Source organism: Solanum verrucosum, unplaced genomic scaffold (assembly GCF_900185275.1).
Source record: "Solanum verrucosum unplaced genomic scaffold, falcon-dt-bn FXZP01000266.1, whole genome shotgun sequence".
Lineage (NCBI taxonomy): Eukaryota > Viridiplantae > Streptophyta > Magnoliopsida > Solanales > Solanaceae > Solanum > Solanum verrucosum.
The window spans coordinates 231,312-241,369 of record NW_026019962.1 but is presented as its reverse complement, the minus strand read 5'-3'; the positions used below and the strand labels follow the sequence as shown (position 1 = coordinate 241,369).

Sequence of the window (10,058 nt, the reverse complement as noted above, 5' to 3'; positions counted from 1 at the left end):
ATAAGTTGTGTAGTATCTAATTTGCTCGACATAAGTTTAGAGAACTTATGTGTCGTTCAAGCTACTCATAGACACAAGTTAAAAATTTTGTTTCTTTCTCGTCTAATCTTTTTACTGTCAGATTATACTTTAAAATTGAATACAATGGTAATACAATAAAAACAATCATTCAAAATCAAAGCATATAAACTGGGAACTGAAATTAAAGATACTAATGGAAAAAATATTCAACTAATTAATCAGCTGATAGAAAAAAATTGCTATGCCAGCCTTACCAAAATTTCGTGGCAGCAAAAATTATGAAATCCTAACAGAGAAAATCGTTAAATAGACTCTCAAATATCTCATCTTTGAACCTAAACCCCAACCTTGCCTACAAAACTAGCATTTTTGGTCCTAACACAATAACAATGAGTATCTATAAGAGCTCAATCACATAGTATTCAATTATCAAGAAAGAAAAATGAAAGATTTTACAGAAAAAGAAGAAGGGGGATATGAATTAGGAGGAATAAAATTACCTTAGATGTAGATACAAGTGGTAGATGAATCGTTTTGCTCCCAATAATTCGTTCAAACTTAATGATTTAGGAGATTTTGCTGTCAATAATGCATTCAAGCTTCAAGATTTCATAGATTTCTGTGCGTGTTTGATAGAGCAAGAGAAAAAGAAATGAAAGAGACTTTAGTGATTTTGGCAGATTGCTAGCTAGAGAGAGACAGAAATATCTGAACCTTTATCAATGGATTTGGGGGTTTTAGGTTATTACTATAGAGAGAGAAATTATTTTTGTGCCTTTTAGTATTTCGCTTCTTGTTCCCGCTCTTCACTTCTAATTTCCCGCTGAAATTTTTTACTTAGGGACGAGTTATTTTGTTTTTAGAAAATAATATAGTCAATTAGGGACTAGTAAATAATATAATCCTTATAGATATATTTTAGGGACCATATTTATAACTTGTCACAATATCTTGGTCTTTAATAATCCTTTTTGTTGTAGTGGTAGTACCACCCATTTTTAGGAAGATAAGAAAGAACTAGCAAAAGATGTGCAAAGACTTGCACACTTGTGAGTCCGATCAATGGATTCGACACAAGGAAGAGTAGTGGTGATGAATGGGGCTGAATCATCCTTAGTGTCAAAAATAAAGGAGAAACAATACCAATACCCTATTTTGCTTGAATTGAAGGAAAATGTTCATAAGTAAAAAGTATTGGCTTTTGAACGCGTGAGAGATGGCGTATTGAGATATCAAGGTAGGTTGTGTGTACCAAGGGTGGATGAACTCCAAGAGAGAATCATAGAGGAAGCTCATTGCTCTGGATATTCCATTCATATGGGTTCCACAAATATATATCGTGACTTGATAGAAGTTTATTGGTGGAGTAGTATGAAGAAGGGCATTGCAGAGTTTGTTGCTAAGTGTCTGAATTGCCAACAAGTTAAAGTAGAGCACCAAAGGTCCGGTGGTATGGCTCATAATATAGAACTTCCGTATGGAAAGTGGGAGATGATCAATATCGACTTCATTACAGGTTTACCAAGGTCTGGCAGGCAGTATGATTCTATTTGGGTGATTGTTGATATAATGACGAAATCAACCCACTTTTTGCCGGTAAAGACTACCCACTCGATAGAAAATTATGCTAATTTGTATATTCAAGAGGTAGTTAGACTTCATGGAGTTCTGATCTCCATTATTGGATATAGAGGTATGCAATTTACTGCATAGTTTTGGAAGTCATTCCAAAAAGGCTTGGGTTTAAAGATGAACTTAAGTATCGATTCTCATCCTCAGATAGATGGGCAACCATAGCGCATCATTTGATATATTGAGGGCTTGCGTGATATATTTCAAAGGTAATTGGGATGATCACCTACCTTTTATTGAGTTTTCATATAACAATAGTTACAACTCTAGCATCCAGATGGTTCATTATGAGGCTCTTTATGGGAGAAGATGAAGATCTCATATTGGATTGTTTGAAGTTGGTGAAGCAGGGTTGATAGGACCAAACTTAGTTTATCAAGCTATGGAGAAAGTGAAAGTGATTCAAGAGAGGATGAAAACAGTGCAGTCGTCAGAAATCCTACACTGATGTTAGGAGAAGGGAGTTGGAGTTTGAAGTAGATGATTGGGTATACTTGAATGTTTCACCCATGAAGGGTGTTGTGAGATTTGGTAACAAGGGTAAGATTAGTCCCAGGTAAATTAGCCCTTATAGAATATCCAAAAGAGTTGGTTATGTAGCTTATGAGTTAGATCTACCTCAAGAGTTAGCAGCGGTTCATCCGGTATTTCATATTTCCAAGTTGAAGAAGTGCTTGGGAGATCCTTCACTTATCATACCAACTAAAGATATTGGTATCAAGGATAGCTTATCTTATGAGTAGATCCCTGTTCAGGTTCTAGACCACCAAGTTCGTAAGTTGAGAACCAAGGAAGTAGCATAAGTCAATGTCATTTGGAGGAACCAGTTTGTTGAGGAAGGTACTTGGGAAGCTGAGGAGGATATGAAGAAGAGATATCCACATCTCTTTGAGCCCGGAGAAATTCCAGACCAAGGTACTAATTTTGTTCTTAGTACTCTTTAATTTTTATACTTGATGTGTTAGATTTAATTGTTGGGTGTTTGAGTTGAATGTTAGATGTTACACCCTTTGCCTAGAAAGAGTAATCTCATTTGAGGACGAATGTTCCCAAGGGAGAGATATTGTAACATCTTTCTATTTGAAAGAACTAGAAAGAGATAAAATTGGAAAGAATCATTTTAGGAAAGAAGGAAAAATTTGGAAAATTGGTTGAGTTAAGTTAAGTTAGAGTTTTTGGTCAACTTCATATGACTATAACTCCTAGCTCAGCATGAGTTAGGTGTTCTTCTAGATACCATAGGAAATATCTTTCCAATGCAGCCGATTTTAAGCGATTCCCAGTTCGTATTAGAGAGGTATGCCTAATTGAAGTTGAGTTGTTCAAATAAGGAAAGTCTAATCCGGATTTTGGAAGGGCAATTTGTTCTTTTCTTTAACCAATTATTTTATTTCAATTTTACAAGTTTAATTGGGGTCAAATCAGAACTAGATCAGTTTAGAAAATTGGAAATTCACGCTAGGGCTTGGAGAAAGGAGAAAAGAGGAGAATTGAGAAGAAAAGGCAAGATTCGTCAAGATCTTACATTTTTGTTGTGGATTTCACCAAGGATTCAGTTCTACGAGGTATGTGAGATCGCATAGCATTGGGTTCGTTCACCCATGTGCCAATCATGATTCAATTCAGCGAAGTTGTATTTTTTTGAAAGCATATCTTATAAGTTCTTGATGATAATTCGTTTGAAATCTTGTGGGTTCTTGTTGTTGATGTTTCTTGAGTTTGACTCATGATTTTAGGTGTGTTTTCGAGTAGAATCTTACATATATTGATGGTATAGTTGATTGTAAGTGTTTGGAGAAAGAACCAACTAAATTATAGGGCTTTAGAGTTGAAAAATGAAGAAGAAAAGTCGGAGGTTTCTTAGCAGGGGCCTGGTGCACCGCCCCAGCCAGAGCGCTCCAAATGGGGCTCTAAAATTTGGGCTCTAGGGCTCCGCTCCAGCCAGAGCGCTCCAACTTAGCCCCTGAAATTAAAGGGCTGGCGCCCCGTGCCTCTCAGAGTGCCAGGGACGCCAGTTCTTCCACCTTTTCCACCTTCTTTTCATACTAGTTCCTTAGCAACATCCCTATGTTTTTTGGTCGATTTTTATACTCTAAGGAACGTCTAAATATCATGAAAACATCATTAACATGAGCTCATGAGCCTTGAATCCATACTTCAATTCAAGGAAAGTTAAGAGTTAACTCAAAAGGTTAAGAGTTAAGTCAGGAGAAGTTCTTACAATATTCCAAAAGTTTTTCACAAATGTTTTAACTTTGTTTTACGACTAAGGCTTTGAGTTGAGTAAAGAGTAAGAGTAAAGTTCATTTCTTCAAAGATTATACGGGAATAAAGTATTCCCATGAGTTAAAAATGTTTTCACATTTGAGCAAGAAACGAAACAACAATTTCCAAGCTATGTTTTGAGTAATTATCTCAAACCAAAGAAAGTGATTTGTTTTTAAAAACATATGAGATGATTATATTTTGGGAGTAGTATTGAGCACCGATATGGGGATGCGAGTTCATAATAACTCAAGTCTCCATAAACCATGTAGCCATCATGGGTAGATAAGGATCATACTTTTTAGATGATTTCTTAGAGCTCTTTAGCATAGACTAGTGGATCCACTTAGTTAAGGCATTCTATATGCTGACAATGTATAGGATATTTCTGACAGCGTGGGCAAGACATTGTATCATCAGTTAGGCTATTAGTGGTGGTTGTCGGGTAGAAAAACTCCCACAATATTCTATTACTTTATATGTAAATTGAGTTTTTATTGCATTTCTTTAACAAATTGAGTTGCTACCTCCTGCTTTAAATGTTTTGTATAACTGCACCATGATTGTTAATTTACTTTGCATTTGAGTTAAGTTATTCATGAGTTGAGTAAAGTCAAGGTAAGTGTTCCTTTCAGATTCCTTTCAAGCTTATGTCTTGTTTAGTATTCCCCTCGCATACCCGTACATTCAATGTACTGATGCCATTTGGCCGACATCATTTTATTATGCAGACACAGGTAACTAGGATCAACATCCAGTGCCTCTTTGATCCAGTTGAGCACTCAGGGTCAGTATGTGAGCCTCCTTGCTTTCTGGAGGGCTCCTTTTTATCATTTGATTTTAGTACTTTAGGTGTTAGGATGATCGGGGGTCTTGTCCAAACATCCCTCTTTGTTTTAGAGGATTCACAGACAGTTAATAGATCAATTGTCATTACACTATTATTTCTTATGTAAGACTTGAGTTGCCACTTTGGCCAAGTTGAATGTTTCACCTCTAAACGTTCTAAGTTATTTTATTAAACAGTTGAGTAGAGATGTATTGAATCCTTGTATTAATGCTTTAAGTCTTCTGCTATAAATTAGTCAGGCCAAGTGTTCGCTTGGGGCCAAAAATGGTTCTCGGGTGCCAGTCCCGCTTAGGGTATAGGCTCTGGGAGTGACATAAGGTGTTGCTAAACCTTACTCCCTAAATTTGGAAAAAAATTAACAGTAAGACGATTCATCATGGACTGATTTCGATGTTTGATGGACCATTTGAAGTCATAGAAAGAGTTGGTGAAGTTATTTACAGGTTAAATCTGCAAGAAAGATTAAAAATTCACCATACATTTCACGTGAGTTTTTTGAAACCTTTGCCTAAGGATGTTGAGGATTAAACAAGGTCGGTTACTAAGCGTGTTCCTCCTGTTGTACGAACGCATTTCGAAGAATAGATTGAGAAGATTCAGGATCATAGGACTTTGGAAAAGCAAGAAGAATGGAAGAATCGAGTTTCTGATTCTATGGAATGGGAAGCAGGTGTTGATGCTACGTGGGAAAAAGGAACCTCTCTATGGCAGTTCGAAGATAAAATCCAGGCTTACTTAGATTCTGTCTCATCGAGGACAATGAGCTCATCTAGTAGGGGGGCGTTTCTTAGACCCTCAGCTTTATGGTTTGAGCGGCTTGGGTTTGGCTAGTGATTTACATGATGAACCTATTCAAGGTCTAGTAACTTCAGTCAAGGATAAGTTCAAACAAATGAAGACCTTGTCAGTGGAGTGGCTAAGGAATGCAAGGCAAGGCGTGGCTAAGACATGACAAGGGCTGGAAAAAGCGAAGTCATGTGAAGGAAGATGTGGCTAAGGCATGATAAAAGCTAGGCAGACTAAGATAAGGCTATGATCATGAAAAGGTTGTGGTTATACAAGTTGAAGGCTAAGTGTTGGATAAAGGCAGCGGCTGAGGAGATTGTACCCCAATGGCAAGTTGGGTGAGGCAAAACAAGCACACATGACTGGCACGTAGGTAGAGGCATGATTCGGCTACTGAAGGGTGATTTTGGCGCCAAAGTTGAAGGCTGCTCGCTTGTGCCTCGCACATGCATGGGTAGTTTCTAGCCGTTGGAGCTTTATCAACATTTTGGATAAGACTTGTTGTATGAATTTTGAATTTAACTTACAAGTTGGGCTTGTCAACTGAATTTGTAGGCATGTGCTTGACATGTGACTGGGTGTTGTAGCTTATTGAAAGGCACATGCAGACCAGTCTCAGGCAGAGGTCTTTGGTCGAATCTTGTAGGCTAAACTATTTATTTGCTTCTTTTTGGCGCGAGTTTAATACAAATTTAGGACTTGTTCCTATAAAGTGTTTATGTGTTCTACTTTCGTATGCTTGTCTAGAGTTAATCTCAAACATGACTAAAAAGAAAAGGTGTGCTGAGTCTAAGTGTTTAGATTACCTTAGTGGGTTAGATCTACTTAAGTGATGGCAGATCACACTTACGCAACAAATCACTCAACACCTTGATATCCAAATATGGTGTGGAGTACAAGGTGACCGCTCCATATCACCCTAAAATGAGTGGGAAAAAATAAATATCAACCTGAGAGATTAAGTTCATTCTTGCGATAAGAATGTATGCCAATCACACGAATTTGGCATGAAAGTTTGATAACAGTTCGTGAGCATACCGAACAGCATACAAATTAGCTATAGGAATGTCCCCATATCATATTGTTTTTGTAAACGCATGTCAACTACCTTTTGAACTCAAGCACAGAGCCTTGTTGGCTTTAAAAAATATGAACCTGGATTGGCGAAGAGCGACCCAGACAAAGGTGGAAAACCTCAATGAGATCGTTGATTTTAGGTTGAGAGCATATGAAAGTGCGATGAATTACAAGATCCACATGAAATTTATATATTTTATTAGATTTGTTTGACCCAATTTAATTGTATTTTAAATTATTAATATGAACAATAGTATTGGGACAAAATAAGTACTATAAGTTTTACATTAAACAAACTCTATAGTCCAAGAAATGGGAAAGAGTCAAAATTCAGTACTTTTCTTAAATAATGAAAGATAAATAATATTCATCGACATATAGGTGCCCTAAGAAAGAGTTCAAAATCTCAAAGGTAAAGAAAGGATTTCATAGGAAAACTTATTGCAACATCTCCTGAGTTCACATCTGCACATAATGCATCACTTCCCAAGTTGACCTGTTGATGCCCAAACAAATCTTCATTTTTTTTAATTTTTTTCTACCCACAATAAATATACAAAATTATAAGAATCAACTAGATAGTTATGATAATGAATATGGAAAAAACAATAATAAAACTAATATATGAAAGAGCTATTTGTTTTATTTTGATTTTCTTAACTTTGTTTACCTATGTTTGAAGGGATGTCACGTTCAGATAAATAATTAACTCCACTGCGATCTTTTATGTAGACTCCATTGCAAGATTCACACGTTCCTACCACATAGTGTTTGATCAATTTGTTTCCGTACATACGTGTTTTACGTATATGTGTTACCTGAAAATTAAACCTTTTTAGTGACAATGAATAAATAAAGTCGATTTAATTATTTATTCTAATCTAACATTCTTGAGCTAACTTGCAATGTGTCTCCCTTTTCACTTGTTTTGTTTTTGTTTTTTCAGGAATTTCTCCATATGGAAGAAACTTATAAACCTCTATCATAGATCGAAACTTTTCCTTTGTCTCCAAATGATAGTAGACGTATTTGCCAACAATTATTAAACGTTAAGTACATAATTCATCAAACAAAGTATAGCTTGGTATTAATATTGCCTAAATTAACATTTCTATTATTTAGATGAAGAAACTTACGTAATCAAAATTGCTGATTCATCTTGACGAGAACTATTCTTGATGATCCAGTTTTACCTTCTCTGTTCAAATGTATGCGTATGCAGGTAATGCATATTTTCTGGTATCATCTCTATATCCTTATTCTTACTCTTCTCATTATGTAACCAAAAAAAGTTATATTTTATGAAATTCAAATATATCCGAAATTTATTTTCAAACATTTTTATTTTCAAATATTTTCAAGTGGTACACAAGATATTGAAAATAGCTTAGAACAAAATATAATGATTTCAATTATATGAAGTAGAACTAAGATGTTGATGTGCCTATTTTATTCTCAATCACCATCACTATGAATCAATACAATCAGCCAACACTAACCATCATTGTTCATCCAAATGTTTTTATTCCATAACATTACTAACATTGAAAAAAGTTATTTCTAAATACATCAAAAGATTTTTACACCTATCTAAATAGGAAAAGAACTATACACCTAATAATAAGTATGTTAAATAATGGAGGAATTTTTCAAAACTTACCAATAAAACACCAGCTTGAGGTGGAATAGAAGATATGGGAACCGTCATTACTACATCTCCACGATCAATTTTGTGCTTCTTATCCATATTGTAGTAGAAAAATATGAAACACTTAGATATATATTTTGTAAAATTAAAAATTGTGTGAAGTAATTGGATAAAATATTGAAAAGTCATTATTTAAAGAAAATAAAGATGAAAATTGCTAGTTTGCTATTAATTTATCTACATGTAAGTTAATATTCTAAAAACATAATAACAGTCCCAGAATATCCAAAAATATTAAGAAATAGAAGGTTTTCTTATGCCTTTAATAACAAGAACAATGATTTTCTTTATAACACTTCTCTTATCTTCACAGAAAAAATATTTTTTACTTTATATTCCTGTTTCAAAAAGTATATTTTAATGGTAAATAAATTCCATTAATCTTTTAATATATTTATTTATAATATAGTATGAAGTGCGTAAAGATGTTAAGTCATGTTCTCTATGCTAATTTCAATGTTTGTTAAATTTTGATCAAAATCACAATGCCTATTTTATGTCTATTAATCAAGGGTAAAGGTTTGAGTTTTTTCATTACCTTACATATATTTTATACTGAGGTGTCATGTGTTCTTTAGATGCGAAACAAAAATATTTATTTGTGTTATCATTCAGACGAAATTTATCTTGAAAGACCTATAATTTTTAAATGTATGTAGGACCTAACTAAAAAAAAGGCACAATTGGAGGATATAATTTAAAATTATAAGATAATATTTAAACACTTTATATTTATTAATACTATTATTTATACACTCTCTTTGTATTCTATTTAATGTGACATACATTCCTTTTTGGTCAGTCCCAAAATCATGATTTATTTCCTAATTATTTGGCAAATATTTAATGGCACTATAAATATTTTACTATTGTTGGGTTTCACTTATTTGAAAAATAAACCAAAAAGGTGTGTTCTTACTCCTGGTCTAGTCAAATTACATCACATAATTTGGGGGGGGGGGGGAGGGAGGGAAGGGAAATATAATTTTAGTTCATGTCTTAAAGGAAATTAAACTAAACACTTTATAATTAAAGAAACTTTTCTAAAGCTTACCTCTGAAACATAACCTTTTGATTTATCAAGTGCGAGAAAACTTATGGGAACTTCCATTAATACTAGATCCACATCACCATCAACTTTGATATTTTCATCCATATTCTAGTTTAAAATATGAAAAAAAAAAGAATAGTTAGATTTACATTTCGAGAACTTAATCAAACTGCTAAAATCCTAAAAAAAGATACATGTCCATGAGTCTTATGCATTTTGTAATAAAATCAAATATGATTCGAGCAATGCATCTCTTAATGTTCACTAAATAATTGGATGTCTAATGAAAAGTTTCATCCTATTGTATATGTTTTACAAAAGAAAAACTATGCTTACCTCCAAAACATTAACTTTTGATTCTTCAGGTGCTTTAAAAGATGCAGGAACTTGCATCTCATCTCCATTAATTTGGTGTTGCTTATTTATATTCTAGTATAAAATATGAAAAATATATTTAGATCTTTGTGAAATAAAAAATTGTATGAAAGAATAGAGATTTTCTCAAAAAGAAAGATGGAAACTAATCACTTGCTAGTACTTAATCAAAGTGGTAGAATTCCCAAAATAATATGGATATTGACCTATCAAATCTTTCAAAACCTAACACTAAAACATCATTTTGAAGTGCGATAAAAATATGGGAATGACCACTATTGCATCTCCTAGAT

The 10,058-nt window shown here is 34.0% G+C and overlaps 1 pseudogene; it reads right to left on the bottom strand.

The window, feature by feature from the left end:
• Window positions 1-6,998: 6,998 nt before the first annotated feature.
• Window positions 6,999-9,783, bottom strand: LOC125814890 (uncharacterized; annotated as a pseudogene).
• Between the last annotated feature and the right edge of the window lie 275 nt (window positions 9,784-10,058).